This window comes from Giraffa tippelskirchi, chromosome 2, assembly GCF_054371585.1.
Source record: "Giraffa tippelskirchi isolate mGirTip1 chromosome 2, T2T-mGirTip1v1.2.pri, whole genome shotgun sequence".
NCBI lineage: Eukaryota > Metazoa > Chordata > Mammalia > Artiodactyla > Giraffidae > Giraffa > Giraffa tippelskirchi.
In genome coordinates, this window is record NC_137276.1 from 175,370,620 (window position 1) to 175,387,210 (window position 16,591).

Sequence of the window (16,591 nt, forward strand, 5' to 3'; positions counted from 1 at the left end):
ACATTCCTAGCCTGGTGCCATGCAGTAGACAAGGCAGTAACCACTGTCAGCTGATGACTTACAGCACGTGGAGATTGTGAATTTATCCAAAGCATTAAACATACTAAATCTACTCTTCAAAGAAGCAAAGTCTATGAGTTTGACTCATCTTTGTCAAAATTTGCTAAGATTTGTCATGTACAACATAGTAAAGCTTTTACTTGTCCTCATTGTGCTGCCCAATAGCTATTTATGCAACGATAGAAATGGTCTATCTGTAAGGCAGCCACCAGCCACAGGTGGCTGGGACCAAGGAACTAAACATTTAATTTTTTATTAAATTTTAAGTATTTTCCATTTAAATAGGTAGATATGGCTAGTGCCTACCATATTGAACAGCACAACTCTAGAAAATGCTCATATGATTCCTATCAGAATAAAGCTGACAAAAAAAGAGGTTACCACCCCTTCTATATTGATCAGACAGCAAGAGGCCACATCTTTAGACATTTTATGAGGCTGAATCTTGGGTTCCAAGTGACAAAATGGGCTCTTACTGCTCATGCTTTAGGAGCAACAAGTCCTGTCTAAAACTTAATTTGCTTTCCTTCTCTCCACAATATCATTGGGTTTATTTTTAATTCCTTGTTTTGTCTTTGATTTTCAGTTCCTTGACCATCAGCCTGTGGCCTGCCCCTTCTCTTTGTGTAAGTAAAAATGGTTTCTTTACTTTTCAAAAAAGTGCCAGATTTGGGAAATTTGAGTCTTTATTGGCATGTTTTCCAGTTGACTTTGTTGTGGTTTCCAGTGCGTCTTAACCATGTATTAGCTTCTTTCATGTTTGGAGTCGATGCTCTTGGTGATAGTAGTAGTTGCCATCATGAGGGGGCTAAAAAGGCCAGCAGCCCAAGCCGCTGGACTTGTATTATATAAAGACTGCCTTTGACTTGGCCACAGCTGCTGTTTGCAAAAGTCACTGCTCTTCTAGACTACAGCTTACATTCTTCAGTCAGATACCAGCAACAGTTGGGCTTTTGCTCTGCTGTCAATCAATGGGCAATTATTTATTCTTCAGTTATACAACCATCTCTAGGTTCAATAGATTTCACTTCAACTTTTAGATCAGAGCTTTCATTTTTTGTACAAAATCTCTAATAGCCTTTTACAGGAAGTATAAGACTGAAGTATAAAACTTCAGTCATTTAGGCTGAAATTCTGTGAAATTGTAAAGTCCAGGAAAGAAAGAGAGAAATCCAGGATTACATATGCTAGGAGGTTTATAGAAGGTACCATTCTCTTTCTAGAAAAAGATGGAAAGTCATTTGGGGAAAAATAATAACTTGATTTCAGATGAAAAGAGAGAATATACATTATTTAAAGCCCAAATTAGGCTGCACTGAGATGGTTTGGATAAATTTTACCTTGAGCTGCTTGAAAGAGATTCTGGGGCCATGAACTCAAATAATCAAAGTCACTGCGTAAGACACTACCCAAGTGATGCTACAGGTAGTAGCAGTCACCTCACGTGATAAATATTATCGGCGTCCTTCCAGCTGCTTCTCACTCTCTGGTGAACACTGTCCCTTATTCACAACATTCTATCTTACTTCACTGATGCCTTCGCACTGCGAGGTATTTCTTGTGTTGCAATCATTTGCACAGAAAGGGTGTTCCCATGGCTCTTTTGCTTGTGTGTGGCTTCCACTCACATTCCTAGAAGCGAGTTGCAAATATATTTAGGGGAGCAATATCCTCCAAAGGATGCTAAGGCTAAAGTCTAAAGTGACAGTTATTTGACAGAGGAAGGAGATTGATTAAACTCCCCAAAGACTGGTGCTGTGTGTAATGCATTTATACAGCAGGGGTGGGTCCTCTCTGCCCCTGACAAGTCTTGTTATTCCTCATTCTCGGTGTTGATAGAGTGGGTCTGTCAGTGCTTTGGAGGGTGTCGGCATGCATGCCTGCAGTTACCACTTTACGTCTCTCTGTCCCTACTCCGGTTACCTAGCACTGTGTATTTCTAGTCCTCTGACTGGCAAATCATTTTTGTTACAGTTCTTTTGTGTAAAAACAGTTCACATAATAGCTGTGTGTTAGACAAGGCATTAATCCTCACATCACCGGGGATGAGTCAGCACCGTGCACTCCTGCCCGCCTGGCTCAGCTATTATGACGTCAGCGCTGGAGGGCAAGCTTCAGACACAAGCAGTGCAGGGGCCTGGAGACCTAGGTCACAGATTAGAAATCGAGGGGAGACCTTTGAGATAAAAAACATAATTGAAAGGCTGTGCCTGGCTCATAGGAAAATGTGAAACTGATTCTATACTACATCAACTATCAATCTAGCAGCTTCTAGAGAGATCCAAGTTTTAACCAGAGACGAGGCTGAGAAAATGACCTGGCATGGACTGAGAGCCCATTCATGTACCCACTAATCTTTTCCCACCTCTCAAGCCAGGCTTCATGCTTGCTTAGATTGTTTCAAGTCCTGAAACTGCTTTTATTTCAAGGGCGACAGGGCCTGTGACAGTTCTGCTGACCTCAAGTGCCCACAGACACAGCTGATGGCTCCCGAGGTGGTGCCCCAGGAGCCCATCAGAAGCAGAAGGAAAGTTCCCTGGGGACAGGTGAAAACATTATCCCTTAGAGCTTCTAGCTCCTAGTGCCACTGAATGGCCTCCTCCAGGCAGGTGCAACATTCTGCTTGTTTGAATTTGTTCTCCTTGGCACTCACTGCCTTTAGTCCAAAGTCCCAGTCTGGATTTGACATAGATTTCAATAGGAGCTGAATAGCTTCCAGATGTTCCCCCAAAAGTGTTTCATCCCATTCATCTTTAGCAGAGCAGAGAGGAGCCCTCCATGACCTGCCATGCTGCCTTGAAGTAGACAGCACAGACTCACCCTATTTGAGAACCAGGTTCTTATAATGTAGAACTGTCCACGGTTCAAACTCAGATGCATTCTCAGAACAGTACCTTTCCATATTGAAAACTTAATGTTGAAAAGCCTGAAAATTCACTGCCTACCTTCTCTGTTAATAAGACATTTCTCCATCAAACCCTTGATCCCTCACTCTTCTTTTCACCCAGTGATAACCATTCAAAGTGCCTTACTAGTGGGGTCTTCTGACTTCATTAGATTGCTTGGAGGCTCCTATCCTGCTTGTAGAAGCTAATACTACTGCTTAGCTTAGGTTTTGATGGATTATCACGTACGGCTCTTTATTCAGTTTTCAGTCAACAAACATTTATGGAAAACCAGTCACTATGCTCGGTTCTTAAAACTGCTAAATAAATGAGAAATGCTCCTCATTGTTAAAAATCTCAGCCTGATAGGTAGATATACATAAATAAAGACCATGCCATGTTATAGCCAGTGGAATGGAGGCATATACAAGATGTAGCAAGGGAACAAAAAAGAAGCAGGAGCACCTCCCTGCACGTGGGAGGTGCCCAAGCTGAACCTAAAAGTCTGAAGAGTGAACTGTAGTTTACCAGGTGAATATGGGGGAGGGGAAAACAACAGGAGATCATAATCAGAAAAAAAGCCAGCGCAAAGGAGGTGACACACAGCAGTCAGATTCCGAGTTCTTGGCTAGAGTTTCGTGACTGAAGGAGATCCTTTCAAAGGAGATGAGGCTGGAAGGTAAGCAGTAGGCAGATCATGGAAGGCCTTGTATGCTGAGCAAGGAGTTTGGACATGAAGTAACAGGCTTGGTGAGGCTTTGAGGAATTTTAAGTAGATTTATGTTTTAGAAAAAGAGCAGTCTGGTGACTGACCGAGAAAAGGGAAAGCAGTTCAAAGATGAAAACCAAGGGCTTATCCTAAGGAAATAACTTGAATTGGGGGAAGCTTTATGCACAAAGACAGTCATCAATTTCCAATGGTGAAAAATCAGTAAGAGCATTGGTGATCAACCATTGGCACTGCCTGATGGCGGAGTAGACAGCCATTTCAAAATGAAATGAGAAAGATGCCTGTGACATAAGCGAGAACAGCTACACAGTACTGTATTACAGAAGGTAGCATCACAATGTTAGAACAAAAAGCAGAGAAACCATGATTGGGGTGAGGGGAGACTGGAAGGAGAAACACCGAAATGTTAGGATAGATCCTCAGAGGTGGGATGATGGAATTAAAGAATATGAAAACCTTCAGAGCTCTGATTATGTATTGACAGACGGTTTCCAGAAATGTTTGTGTCCATTTACACGGCCACCAGCAAGGATAAATGTGCCCATTTACCATCTTGCCAGCACTGAGTGTTCTCACCTGGTTAAATATTTGCTAATCTGCTCATGGGAAAATAGCATTGTATTTTAGTTTGCATTTCTTTTTTTTAAATTTCTGGCAAACTAGAACATCTTTTCACGTTAAGCAGTTGTATTTCTTTTGTGCGTTGTGTCCTCTGCTCTTACCTACTAGGGTTTGATAGATTTGTATGAGCTCGTTACATATTAAAGATACTAACCCGTAAAAAAAAAAAAAAAAAAGAAAACCAAGGGCTTCAACTGTGCAGTGGGGCTGGGAAAGGAGAGGAGAGGCAACTGGGTAGTGCTGACATAGACATTGATGCTTGCCTAACGCCAGCCTGGCTTGGCCCCATGCACAATCCTTGCCTTCTTGGATGAAGGCTCACGTGTTGTGTGGGGCCAAATTTCAGGTGAAATGTTCCTTTACAATCCCTTCACTGGAGACCTCAACTTGAGTTGGGCCTACTGGTCTCCAGAAATATGTGTCTCCTTCTCTCATAGTGGCCTTGGCAGGCCAAGAAGGAGGGGATATTGCTCATCTGGCTTTTCCCTTCTTTCACCTGAAAATGAAACCGGTTCTTAATATTCTCCTAAAGTCAATCAAAGCCCCAATTCCTATCATTTTCCCATTGCTGTCCTTTTCTGAGAAGAAGTTCCCAGCCTTTGAGGTGAATTGCAACTTATGCACAGCCAAGTGTTGAAACAATGCAGTGTATTTGTTCCTTCTTTCTGAATTAGAGTTCACCATAAGTGTGCTTTTCTCTTGTTCACTTTGGGCTGCCAGGACAATTTAAAGGAAGTTTTCAACAGCTTATGTTGCATGTACCATGTTCTCTTTAGCAAATGGGAAGATATGTGTGGGTGTGTATCAGTCTTCTCTGTATTACTTTCTGGAGAAATGTTTGCAGAGATGAACAAGATAAGGAGTAGGGACCTATTGAAAGCCCAGGTCCCCTCAGTGACCTGAGTGCAGAACGTAGGCTGGTGATCAGATGGTCAATTATGTGTTTGTCAAAACACAGTGGGCTGCATTCCAGACTGCCAGCTTTGGAGGCCCAGCTTCTGCCAACCAAATGTCATCTGGGAACATGCAACACTGGGCACTGTGAAGGAGTTTGAAATAGACCATGCCACAGCCAACCTACTGCCAGTCTTATAGCACCAATATGGCATGCACAGCCGGGCCCCATGTTTCAGAGCTCAGGAATTCACTGTTCTAAATTCAAGAGGTCAGATGGGTTCATGTTTTCAAAGCCTATGTTCTCTGCTTTGAACATTGTGACTTGCTCCTCAGCGATTTCCAAGAGATTTTTTCCAGTCACATCTCTGTGGAAACCACTCTTTTTATGATGGTTATGAGAGCCTTGTAAATGTCCCAGAGGAGAGAAAAAAAATAAACTTGCTCTGACAATGACTATGAGATTCTGATAGAGGGATTCCAAGTCTTAGGAAATTACATGAAAGGTGCATAGCTTTTAAAATATCAGGAACCACCTTGGCAACTTATAAAAAGCAGAAGGGCTTTGCCTATTTTATAAAGTGATTTGCATATACCTGCATAAATAATGTCCCCACCTGTACTTTTATGCTTTTAGGTTGAATAAATTAAATTCAGTGATCTTTAAAATATTCACTGTCTTTCATTGCTCAGATATCATTTTCAGGACCCTTCCTCCTCATTTTTTTTCCCCTGTAGTAGTAGTGGCTATTTTTTTCTATCTTTGATTCAGAGAATCAAAACATACTACAGACCAGTCTACCACAGCCAGGAGCATTACCTCTCTCTGCTTCTATGCCTTTTAGCCTTTCTACCTATTAGACAATGCTTTCCATATGCTTTTCATAAAGGAAATAGGGGAGTATATTACTAAAATGAAAACATAGCACAAGGTAGGATTCAGAATCATTTTTAGTGGAGAGTTAAAACATAAATGAACACATTGCCCTTGTGTGTTCTTAAGAAACTTAAAATTGAGTTACGAAAAGAAGCCATACTATTGAGTGTTCCATATGCACAGAAGATAATAACAATTCCAAAAGGAAAGATATACTCCAATAAGTACTATAGGATTTCATTCATGAAAGAAAACTTATGGACTGGAAAACATCATGTAAAATGCAATCTGTGTTGTTGTTCAGTTGCTAAGTGTTGTCCAACTCTTTGTGACCCCATAGACTGCAGCACCCCAGGCTTCCCATTTAGCTAGTCTTGAAAAATGGCTTGAATGTTAAAAAAAAAAAAGAAGAAGAAGAAAGGAAAAGTAAAGAAATGCTATCCCAAGCAAAAGCATAAACCTAAGTGTAGGATTCTTTGAAGGGGTACAATAAAAAGCAGTTTTTCCCCACTCAAATTTTAAACCCATTGAAAAATAAAAAACTGATAGCTGGGGAGCCAAAATTTTTGCTAAAGTCTAGGTGGAAGGATGGAACTTAGTATGAGAGGTAGAAGGGGCTCACTGACTCTCTTCCTCCCAGGGGAAAATCTGGATCTGCATAAGAATAATGCTTTTCCTGGTTGATAACTCCCTCTAGTCTAAGCAGTCTAGAAAGGAGAAAGACTTAGAGACTTCAGTAGATAAGTCCCACTCAACTGAGAAACAGAGACCAAGGGCTGCCTTACCAACAGGATGATTCTCCTCCATGGAAAAGTATTAGCATAAGGAATGAGGCAAGATATGTTTAGAAAGCGTCTTTATGTAAACTGGGAGGGGGAAGAGGCTTTCCTGCAAACCCTAAGATTCACAGGGTGGGAAACAAGAGGAGGTAGTATTGAGTAAAATGAAAATGAAAACCAGAGCCAAGAGGTCAAATAAGGCTCTCAAATGCCTAAGGGGACATACCTGAGGTTGAAGCCAGCTGTCATAGAATTATTGGAGTTCTAAACTGAGGATTCCTTTTTAGACTCTTAAAATTACCAGAATCAGAATCCCAGGAACAAGCAAGAAATGAAGACAATGAACTAAACCCAAGTTGGAAAACAAAAACAAAACTCTTATCTTTTGTGAAACTAGTGATAAAATTTGTTGAGTGCTTCCCTTTCTTTGGGTACTAGACAAAATATTTTTAATGGTTATATGATTTAACCTTTTCAGTTCAGTTCAGTTCAGTCGCTCAGGTGTGTACGACTCTTTGTGACCCCATGAACTGCAGCATGCCAGGCCTCCCTGTCTATCACCAACTCCTGGAGTTTACCCAAACTCATGTCCATCGAGTCAGTGATGCCATCCAGCCATCTCATCCTCTGTCGTCCCCTTCTCCTCCTGTCCCCAATCCTTCCCAGCATCAGGGTCTTTTCCAATGAGTCAACTCTTCACATGAGGTGGCCAAAGTATTGGAGTTTCAGCTTCAACATCAGTCCTTCCAATGAACACCCAGGGCTGATCTGCTTTAGGATGGACTGGTTGGATCTCCTTGCAGTCCAAGGGACTCTCAAGAGTCTTCTCCAACACCACAGTTCAAAAGCATCAATTCTTCGGCGCTCAGCTTTCTTCACCGTCCAACTCTCACATCCATACATGACTACGGGAAAAACCATAGCCTTGACTAAACGGACCTTTGTTGGCAAAGTAATGTCTCTGCTTTTTAATATGCTGTGTAGGTTGGCGTTAACTTTCCTTCCAAGCAGTAAGCATCTTTTAATTTCATGGCTGCAGTCACCATCTGCAGTGACTTTGGAGCCCCAAAAAATAAAGTCAGCCACTGTTTCCCCATCTATTTCCCATGAAGTGATGGGACCAGATGCCATGATCTTAGTTTTCTGAATGTTGAACTTTAAGCCAACTTTTTCACTCTCCTCTTTCACTTTCATCAAGAGGCTTTTTAGTTCCTCTTCACTTTCTGCCATAAGGGTGGTGTCATCTGCATATCTGAGGTTATTGATATTTCTTCTGGCAATCTTGATTCCAGCTTGTGCTTCTTCCAGCCCAGCGTTTCTCATGATGTACTCTGCATATAACTTAAATAAGTAGGGTGACAAAATACAGCCTTGACTTACTCTTTTCCTATTTGGAACCGGTCTGATGTTCCATGTCCAGTTCTAACTGTTGCTTCCTGACTTGCATACAGGTTTCTCAAGAGGCAGGTCAGGTGGTCTGGCATTCCCATCTCTTTCAGAATTTTCCATAGTTTATTGTGATCCACACAGTCAAAGGCTTTGGCATAGTCAATAAAGCAGAAATAGATGTTTTTCTGGAACCCTCTTGCTTTTTCGATGATCCAGCAGATTTAACCTTTTAAACTACTCTTATTAAGTATATAATGTTATAAAAATGAAATGGATATTTAGCATGTTTGAACAATTTTTTCCAAGAATGCCTAGGAAGTAACAGAGACAGAACTTGAATCTAAGACTATCTGTCTTAAAATCCTTGACAGAATTTCATTAAACACAAAGTGAATGTCTACTAAGTGCTGGAAACCTAATAGTGAGCAAAACACACAGAGCCTCTGCCCTGCTGGAGTTTACAGTCTGGGGGATGGGAGAGAGACATTAATCAAATGGCCACACAAAAGAACTTATAATTGCCAGCTGTGCTAACTGCTGTGAAATAAATGTGCCAGGTCCTCTACAAGCAATGTAGGAGGGGGATCTAAGTGATTCTGGAAGTACAGGAGAAGCTTCCCTGAGGAAGTGACTCTGAGCTGACCTCTGAGGTTGAGGAGATAATTCAGGGCCTGTTGATGTCAAGATCTCTGATGACATGTTAAGGACCTGCCTCAGGGCAATGGAAAAGCACATTTAAGAATGAAAGTGGCCTGATCAATTTTGTATTCTAAAAAGATCTTGCTACTTTTGTACATTTATCCCAAACAGATGGAAACATATCCACACAGAAAACAAAGTTTATGGCAGCTTTACTCACAATAGCCCCAAACTGGAAACAACCCAGATGTCCTTCAATTAGTAAATGGTTAAACCATAGTATGACCAAACCATGGAACTGCTCAACACTTGGAAGTAGTGAACTCTTGATATGTATAACTTGTATTAATAACAAAGATGTTACACTGAGTGAAAAAGCCAATTTCCTTTATATAGCATTCTTATAATCACAAAATTATAAAGATAGAGAGCAGATTAACAGTGATTAGGGAGTGAGGGAAGATGGGGCTGACTGTGGCTACAAAATTGTAGTCCAAAATATTCTTATGATGTAGCTGTTCTGTATTTTGACTGTGGTGGTAATCATGCAAATCTTTACATAAGGATGTGATAGCATAGAGCGACGCACACACACTTATCTGAGTGTATGTAAAATGAGTGAAATCTGAACAAGGTGGATGAATTGTACCAGTGTCAAGTTTCCTGATTGTGATATTGTACTATAGTTAAACAAGATATTATATTGGGCCATTATGAGAGAGGGGTAGAGGGCATACCAGACTTTCTGTATTATCTCTTACAATTGCATGATAAACTACCATAATCCTAAAATTAAAAAATTAAGCTAGTTTCATTGTGGTAAATGGTTTAGGAGGAGCAAAAGTAAGGAGACTACGGCAGTAGAACAGATAAAAAATAGACTTGGGTAGAGACGATGGGAATGGAAGCAAAATGAATGCAACTGAGAAATAATTCAGAAACAAAATATACAGGTTTTTCTTGTGGATTGGATGTGGGAGATGAAGAAGAAAGAAGTGACTACTGGTTTTATGTTTGTTAAAAATATGAAGGATGGTGCCACTCAGGGTTATATGAAACACCAGAGGAGAACTGGGGTTAAGATCTGTTTTTGAGATGTCCAGTGTCAAATGCTTTCGATAGAGAGAAGTAATCATATTGGGTAGGCAGATGAATATATACTACTAGAATTCAGAAGTAAAGGGAAGACAAATGAAGCTGTTGGCATGGATGATAATTGCCTAGGGATGAGGTTAGATGGAGAAGAAGGCCCAAACTGGGACTTGAAGAACTCAATATTTAATCACCTGGTAGGGAAAAATGAGGCTGTGAATATCCTCAGAAGGAATAGCTAAGGGGTAGTAGGAAAATCATAAAACATTGACACAGAAGCCAAGAAAAGAAAGTGTTTCAAAATGACTGGTCAATAGTGACCCCTGAGAAGTCAAGTAAGTTAAGGATTGAAAAGTATATCACTTAATATATTAGTCTGGAGGTTGTTGTTGACTTTAGCAAAAGGTGGCTTGTTGAAGAGATAGAAGCAGTAACTTATTTGTTAAAGGATGAGGAAAGCATAAGAAGTGAAGAAACAGAGCAAATGTGGGTAAGTCTTCGAAATTTTACCTTAAAGGAAAAGAAAATGAGCTAGTATATCTTAGGAATGTGGGGGGACGGGGGGAGGTAAGGTCAAAAAGAAGTTTGTGGGGGGGGATGGAGATACTAGCATTTTTATATGCTTAGAAAAATACAGTAGAGAGGAGAGATTCAGTGTATAGGAGTGATAATAGGATAGGATGACTGTTGAGGGGATGGTTCCTGATACGGACAGAGACACGGGCTCCTCCTGAGCACAAGTGGAAGGATAGAAGGAGGAACATCTCTTCCATAGTTACAAGAAAGAAGAAGGAAGGGTAGAGATAGATGCAAGCTGTGTGTCGGCTTGGTACTGAGAGGTTGAGAGGTGTCCCAAATGGTCGCACCATTCAAGGTGCTGCCAAGAATAAGTGAGGAGGAGATTTGAGGAAAGTAGAAATTTAAAATAGTTCTTGGTACAAATAGGATGGCAGGTTGACCAGAAGAACACAGTGGGATTCTCCTTGGCAGTGCAGAAGGTCTAGGTGAGTCTGGTGGGGTTTTGTAGTACCTATTCCATCTTGTGTGACTTTCTCAGAAGTTCAGTGACCAAGGTGGAAACTTAGAGAAGATGTGCCTTTTACTTCAAATTAGGATGGAGTTTTACCTAATAAGTGTGAAAAGATATTAGGGGTTTTAGTTTCTTTTTGATTCCACCTGAGGCCAGAATGAAAAGGCAGTAAAAGGGCTCTGTTCAATTCTCTAAGCCTCTGGTGAGCATCTACGTTGCACCAGGCACTGTGTTTGGTACAGAAAAAACAGTCTAGTTTAGTTTATAGGCTGGCATCTAGTCCAAAAGGCCAAGAACAGATGATTAGATAACCTTTGCCAAAAGACACAGAAACCCACATCATTACTTTCTTCTGCCTGCTCCTTCCTCCCATTCTGGCATTACCCAGTTGTTTTCTTGCTTTCTCACTAAATATCTACTCTCTGCCTTATTGACAAGTCTATAATGTACAACGTACATATGAAAGTGACAATTCTGGTTTCTTCCATCATCATTTTGCTAACAAATGATCATTTAGGAACAGTTAGGTCATCTACTTGGAATGTGGTATTGGTACTGGATGAATTTTCTCTGAATTTTAAGGGCTTCCATCTAACTGTACATAGACTAGTTTTTTTTTTTTTGAAAATTAGATGGAGAGAGGAAGAGTGGATGGTAAGAGCGAAGAAGGAAAAAAGGGAAAGAAAGTTAATGATCTATAGAAGACCTGGTATAGCAGCTCACCCTTGTTACTCCAGGGAACTCCCACTTAAAATGAATGGATGAGCCTCCATTCCTAATGGTGTCCTATGCCATCAGGCTCCAAAATAGCTTCCATACCTGGAGACATTTCAGAGTACTAAAGATTAACTAAACTTCAGCTTCTAGTAGCATAAAACAAGATATAAAAAACACCTGAAGAGTATGGAAATTCTTAATTACCAATAGCACTAGGATTCCCCATTCAGATTTATTCTGTTATGAAGCAGTGGCTTGCAAAGAGGTGGTGGCAATGACAGCTTTCCTTTATTTGAACACATTCCATTCTATTAGATTTCCTTTAGGAAATGACATGAAGACCATTTGACTCAAAACTCAACTGTAGATACATCTGGGGTAAAATACACAGCTGTATTTTTTTTTAATAGTTACTTCTTTCATGATTCTATAATTCACACTTATTGTAAAATATTAAGAAAGTGTGGAGAAAATATTCACAATCCCACTAAACAGAAAAAGTGATTATTAACAATTTTTTAGATCACCTTCTAGTCTCTTCTCTGAATTTAACATGATTGAGCATATACTGTATGTATAAGATTGTCTTCTATTTTTTACTAAATATTATGTGAGCCCTTCTCAGTATAATTACATACTGCCACCATAATGTCTGAATAGTTTTCTATCATATAAAACTCCCAGAATTTTCCTAACAATGCCCTAGGTATAGATATTTGGGTTATTTCTGGTATGTGAGCTTTTATACTTTAAAGTCTTTTAAGATGTAATGTGTCACCTGATTTGTCAAACTTGGAGGAAACTTGAGGAAGGCAGTGATGCCATCCATCAAGAGAATGGTCAGGGAATAGTGTCACCCTATTCAGAGAGTTACTAATTGCTAATGACTATGAAACTCATATTTGAATTTTTAAGTAGTTGTTGCAGGATTTATCTAAGCTTTTTCCCCTAAAGTTCAAATTCTATTTTTTTACTTCTTAAGTATACATTTAGTTTGGTTTGCATTTGTTACAGTAATGATGTAAAAGAAAAAAAGCCATTCAAAATCTCACCACCCAGAGAGTTAACACTTTGGGGGATATATTTCCAAACATATTTATTTATCTGTCTATTTTTCTTTGTCTTTCTCTTTTCAAAATAAAAGGAAAATCTACTGGCTGTTTTGCAATCTGCTTTTTTACTCATTGTAACAGGCATTTTCCATGATAATAAATATAGATCTACATTATCTTTTTGACAGCTACATTGTACGCCAGTAGAGGGTAATTTACTGAATAAGTCACTTACTGATGGACATTTAGGATATTTGGAAATTTTTTCTAACTAAAAATGCTACAGTAACCATCTCTATACATATATGCATTTTTTAAAAATTCACTTGCCTGATTATTTCCTTAGGGTAAATTTCTAGTAGTGGAACTGCCAAAGTAAAATTTATCTGCTGCTAAAGTGTCCTCCAGCAAATTTGTATCAATGTATATCCCCTGCTGCTAATGCTGTTTTGTTGCTTCAGTCAAGTCCAACTCTGTGCAGCCCTATGGACTGTAACCTGCCAGGCTCCTCTGTCCATGGGATTCTCCAGGCAAGAGTACTGGAGTGGGTTGTCATGCCCTTTTCCAGACCCAGGGATCGAACCTGGGTCTCCTGCATTGCAAGGCAGATTCTTTACTGCTAAGCTACTAGGGAAGGCCATGTATACCCCTACCAGCAAGGAAAGAGGCTGCCCATTTCTCTGCATCTTCACTAATTCTGTAATTGTCAATTGTACTTTTTGCCATGTAAGTGAATATTTTTATATTGGGGTACAAGATGCTTTTTCTAAGCATACAATCGTGTCTGAAAACTTAAAGAATATTAAATTTTATTACATGAAAATAGAAATCACTGTAGTAAACAGTATTTAAAAAAAAAAAACTAGGGAAATACTGTGACATATCCCTAATATTTTAAAAGTAGATATAATCAACAATGAAAAGGTGAATAATACAGTAAAAACATACAGAGGGCAAATGAGCAGCCTCACAAGCGTTTTGTTGTTTAGTCTCACCCTTTGCTGCAAAGGTAGTGCTCACTCTTGTCCTGTGAGGTCACCTCTAGCACTGTTTCCCGTGCTCTGCTGGCAACCCCTACCCTCACCCCTCTCCCAGGGAAAGTTGTGGGGGAGAGAAGCACCACTCAGGAGACAAACAGAGTTTCTGGATGAGGGACAGTCAGTACTTCCCCTGGTTTCATACATTTATGTTTATTTGACATCGCTATCCTCCAAAGGGACAGGCTAATTGTTCACTCACATGAATGTGAAAGTGATCATCTGAGCTCTGCCATCAGACTCCAGAATCAGTAAATTATTGGGAAGGGGAAAATACACACTGGCAACATTGCCTGATCTGTGTCTCCAGGGCAGAATTGACACTATTCTTCTACCAGATGTAGATAGAGATTTCTGGTTGTTCTCATAAATAAAGTGCTAGAGGCCATGTCATCAGTGTCCTCCACCTTTCCCTCTCTCTGACTCCCATGTGTATTACTACATACTTAATGAAATGGAATATTTTTCAGCAACTTCAGGGAAAGTGAAAGACGCTAAGAGGCAGAAATGCCACACTGACAGCATCCGCCCCTGCCCTTCACAGTGCAGACTGACAGAGCATCTTCCCTGTGTTTTGGGATAGTGAGCATCTGGCTCCTGGCATGTGTACCCCAAGTCTCTCTGAGGGCAGGAGTTGTGCAGCGCTGTTCTGAGTGGTAACTGGAGCATTTGTTCACCACAAAAAGTTCATTTGCAGATGATAAGGGATGCCATGTGCTCTGGGGCATTTTTTCTACGTCTCTAAAGAAAAACCATGTCCAGAAGTCATATGCAGTTCCTTAAATCCTTAAGCAGTGTCCAGAAGGGAAGCAGAAAAGAAACCATCATGTTCAAGATTGTACAGAAGCTCCTTTAGGCCAATTACAAGCTGAGGCAAGTGGTAGGAACCAGGCCTAGTAAATAACTCCTCTACCTGAGCAGTGAAACTGCCCAAGAAATGGGAGCATGTGACTACCGGCTAGGTTTCAGTGATGCCCCTGGAGCAGTTAAAGGCTGGCACTGCCATACTGTAGGCTCAGAGTGCCGAATGTTTAACTTTCTTATTGATGCTCTTAGAAAACGTCACATATTTTACCCCTGCCTCTATAACATGGCCTATACTCAGAGGCCAAACAGGACCCAATAATGAGTAGTGTTGTGTTGTTTATTAACATGAATCTTCCCTCTATTCTTTCTCACCCTTTTCTTCCCTAAACATCGTTGCCAATTGAAAGCTGGGCAGTGATGTATATATTATATATATGTTTGGTACAAATGGGCTTTCCCATTGGCTCAGTGGTAAAGAATCCGCTTGCAGTGCATGAGACACGGGTTTGATCCCTGGGAAGATCCCCTGGAGGAGGAAATAGCAACCCACTCCAGTATTCTTGCCTGAAAAATCCCATGGACAGAGGAGCCTAGCAGTCTACAGTCTATAGTCTGCAGTCCAAAGAGTAGCAGAGCCTGACACAACTGAGCCACTGAGTACAACAACAGCAATGGTACATGTACCACCTACTTAGTCAAAGAGTCTTTCTACTCTCTTGTAGAAGAGGTCTTTGTAGTGATAAAATTAAGTTTTTTTCCCTTTCATTAGATTCTTCCTGCCCTCTTTCTGTAGTCTCTGTTATTTCTCATTTCTTCTAATGTGAGGTTATTGAAGATAGATCAGAAATACCTACCTTATTCCAGAGAATCATTTCCAGATATTTATTTAGAATGGCCACCTTAACCTCTCACAGTTTAGTAAGGTAAAACTGATTCCACTTTTAGTTCCCTCCTGGAAATTTCTAGACTTTTGGTACATGGAAAGTAATTATCGCCTCTAATTTAAAGTTAATCCTATATTTTGAATGCAAGAAGCACGTATCGCATGACAGCAATTGAGTAAAAATTACACCTAAATCCTCTAGCAATGTCCTTCATTCTGGTCCTTACAAGTGAGTCAAGGATGCATAAGAGAAGTAGTAGGAAGTCTCTGATTAGAATCATTTTCTGGGATGTTTTCCCCCTCCTTTTTCCATCATCATTAAACTTGAATAGTCTACTAGAGTGGTTCTTCACCAAGAGATTCTGCATACTCCTCTACCACTTTTTCTTTTATTTTATTGAAGCCTAATTGATTTACAATGTTGTGTTAATTTCTTTTGTATAACAAAGTGACTTAATTATATATATATATAGTTTTTTTAATTTTTAAAAATTTAAAAAATTCTGTGAAAGCAATGATAAACACAGTGAAAAACAAAAAAAAATTAACATGAAGATGCAAAAGAGGACCTCAAAAATCATAAAATGTTGGGGAGGAGAGTAAGAAAATGTAGATTTTTTTTTTTCCTAGAATGTGTTTGAGCCTATATGACTACCAGTCTACCAGTTTTAATAATAGCACTTTTCAGTGAAGATTAGAAAGAATCTTAATACTGTTTAATTTTCCCAAAATGTATGAAGTATCTGTTGACAAGGTGTCTATAACAATCTATCTCTATTTATTTATTAATATATATAATGCAAAGAGTCAATTTCCTGATTATCTTATTATCATCAGTCATGAACATCTCCTATCTAGAATCTGTACAGAGGTCAGCCACCTCCAGTAGGCTGTGTGTTCACCACCCCACTCCAACTCTCTGATATACCTAAGAGACAAATTTCAGAAATGTACACTAACATCCAGAAAATTGCTTCAGAGATCTGAATCTTGGAGCAGGAATCCAAGAGAAATCTTACTGGTCACAATTATTGGGAATTTCCCCCTTTTCCCCAAACAACAAAGAACTATAGTGAAAACACTTTAAAGACTACCTTTT

At 39.8% G+C, this 16,591-nt stretch overlaps 1 protein-coding gene across 48 annotated transcripts in view; it reads left to right on the forward strand.

Moving 5' to 3' along the window:
- ZBTB20 (zinc finger and BTB domain containing 20) overlaps window positions 1-16,591 on the forward strand; it is an 825,041-nt gene that overhangs the window by 649,822 nt on the left and 158,628 nt on the right. For 45 of the 48 annotated variants that reach the window (XM_081572030.1, XM_081572048.1, XM_081572056.1 and 42 more), the window contains one exon: window positions 647-686. The gene's annotated coding sequence lies outside the window, so the exon portion shown is untranslated. Of the gene's footprint in view, window positions 1-646; window positions 4,478-16,591 lie in introns of those variants that run through there. The other 3 variants (XR_014077377.1, XR_014077378.1, XR_014077376.1) reach the window with 1 other exon arrangement.